The sequence below is a fragment of the Thermobia domestica genome, chromosome 7 (assembly GCF_964235325.1).
Source record: "Thermobia domestica chromosome 7, izTheDome1.hap1.1, whole genome shotgun sequence".
Taxonomy (NCBI): domain Eukaryota; kingdom Metazoa; phylum Arthropoda; class Insecta; order Zygentoma; family Lepismatidae; genus Thermobia; species Thermobia domestica.
This window is the reverse complement of record NC_137460.1, coordinates 81,657,613-81,660,150: the sequence shown is the minus strand read 5'-3', so window position 1 is coordinate 81,660,150 and position 2,538 is coordinate 81,657,613. Positions and strand designations below refer to the sequence as shown.

Sequence of the window (2,538 nt, the reverse complement as noted above, 5' to 3'; positions counted from 1 at the left end):
TGAATGTTCTGCTAGCTTCACGTATAGTCATTCCATTTTCTACAGCCCTCAGTGCATTGTAGAGAGACTCTTCTAAGTACTGGTGAATTGACCACCGTTTTCATTTCTTAACTTCCATTTTTCTTCCTTTTTCATTCATTTATATTTACTTCCATGAAATGAGTAAGTGGGAACCTGGTTTTAGCAAATTTGGATGTTGATATTTAATATTGCAGTAAAATTACCAACAGGGCTGACTTTCGGCTTTCGAGGCACCAGTACTCGGCCTTTGCATTTTTACCGGGGCTGACTACTGGAAAAACAAAGATTTGTGAGTCATGCTGTATATTATTAACAGAAGGGAAGTGAATACTTGGTTTGGGCATGTGATGGACGAAATTGCACAATACGCGATAATTCCAGTACTCAGCCCCGGGTGCTGACCTTTAGAAAATCACTCATTTTTCAATTCCAGTACTCGCCCCCCCCCCCCCCCCTATACAAACGAAATGCTCAAAATCTACAAAAAAAAATTCTGTTTTCATTTCCTTAATATATATAAATTAAAAAATAAAAAGAATATTTATTATTTTTACATTAGATAACAAATACACACTTGTAACAAAAAGTCTTGTCTGTTATTTTTTACGTAGCAGATTCACGCATTACAACATAGTGTCTTCTTTGTCCACCTATTGCTGCGACACTAGGTGACATTTCGGTGTGACATGTGATCGGCTGTGTAGAGGATGAATGTCTAAAACCTAAGCTTCATACTGATAAGGGTCAAAACCTAACGTTTTCTTATTTTTGTTTCGAAAATGCGTAAATGGCCGACTACTGGTGAGGGGCTGACTAGTGGCGCATTCACCCTATGAAACCATAAAACAACCGAATAGAATATCGAAAAAAAAATAGATGAAAAAGCTGCCCCCCCCCCCCCCCCAAAGCTAAACAATAGCCCAGGGATCAAAGCTGCACTGCGGATGAAGACTGTTAGGAAAAGGTCAGAGACATAACATAGCAATGCTACTGTGAAGACACGGCTTGGATGAGTAGTTAAGGTTACTGCCCAAAGTTCCTAGCCATTACTGTCATGTATTCTCAAACAGAATTTATGTTTACAGGAGAAATGAGGTAAGAAATAATAATTTGGATTTCTTAAGTGATATTCAGGTATGCAAGTTTAGCAGTAAAGTTATGTTTAATACGATAAAAGCTATATAGAAATGGGTATCTACAAGACGCGGAAGGTTTCAGTGATTCAGCAGGATGGCGAATCGGTGCGTTGAATATGATATTTCTGCATTTATTTTTACAGAATTACATAAGAATAATGAAGAGAATCTATTAAATTTTCTGAATTTAAGTGACAATTAAAGCTTGTATAAAGACCGGTTCTAGTTATTGTCCTAGTCTAACTAAAGTCTTATTGGGTAACCTAACCTAACTAAACTAACCTCATCTAACTATGTTTTATGTTTTAATTGTTATTTGTTAGTTTTGAAACTGAGGGGGCAACTCTAAACTTAAACCGTACGTTCTTTACATGCATCGTGTATTTCTCAATTGGTGCAAAGAGAATTCATGCTTCGGTTTTTGATACCAAAATTTCCGTTTGCTTAGTTTATTGGTGCGGATCAACACTACTGGTGCCAAAATTCCCGTCTTTCACCCAACTGCAGTATTCCCTTTTAAAGCTACTTATTGACGTGCAGCTGGAATGTATATTGTAAAGCTTACCCGAAAAATGAAACTGAATTTGACAGATTGTAAATTTGACACTAAAAATTTATGGAAGATTATGTCAACACTTAAGAAACAGAGGATAGGCAAATTTATCATACCCTCATTTGGCTAACGGGTTTTAGTACAAAGGCTATTTTTCACTATTTGATAAGTTCCTTTCTATACTTACATTTTGAGCATCCACCTGGTATGGAATACTACACGACACTATGATTTACGTGTACGAATAATTTCTTTGATCTTTGCATCTATTTTATATCAGAAACGTCAAACATCATGAACTTCGTACATAGTACACAATAGTACACTTCGTATACTATTGACATTCCAATCCATTAGCATCCAATGCAAGATCATAGTTTTTTCTAATACTTATGCATACTAATTTACTCTTCTTTTACTCACCAATATTTACAATCACCATTTCATTTCCTACTCCTTCACGTCACCTTCCATATTCATTTGCGCAACGCAAATGCGTAGGAAGACACCGCCGGTTCAGTAGGTTCACTTACGTTGCTATGGATTTTTCTGTTCTCTCTCTCTTGTATTGATGCTCCACGCAAATGTCCAATGAGCAATCCAATCGGAAAAATGGAGAGGGCCTTATGCAGAGTCGTTCTGACGTATGATTAGTGCCATACTAAAGAGTTCGACTAACATATGTTTCCTGAAGTAGTCAAACTTTTAGTATGATACTAATCATACGTTAAAACAACTCTGCATAAGGCGGCTATAATTTATAGAAGTATCCTCCAGGATGAATTCGGGAACGCAGTGGTAAGAACTAGGGATGGCCAATTCCGGAAT

At 36.8% G+C, this 2,538-nt stretch overlaps 1 protein-coding gene across 2 annotated transcripts in view; it reads right to left on the bottom strand.

Annotated features, from left to right (window-relative positions):
• Positions 1-2,285, bottom strand: part of LOC145690234 (E3 ubiquitin-protein ligase LRSAM1-like) — a 62,138-nt gene extending 59,853 nt beyond the window's left edge. For both annotated transcript variants that reach the window (XM_081764923.1, XM_081764924.1), the window contains exon 1: positions 2,134-2,285. The gene's annotated coding sequence lies outside the window, so the exon portion shown is untranslated. The remainder of the gene's footprint in view (positions 1-2,133) is intronic.
• Positions 2,286-2,538: the final 253 nt, after the last annotated feature.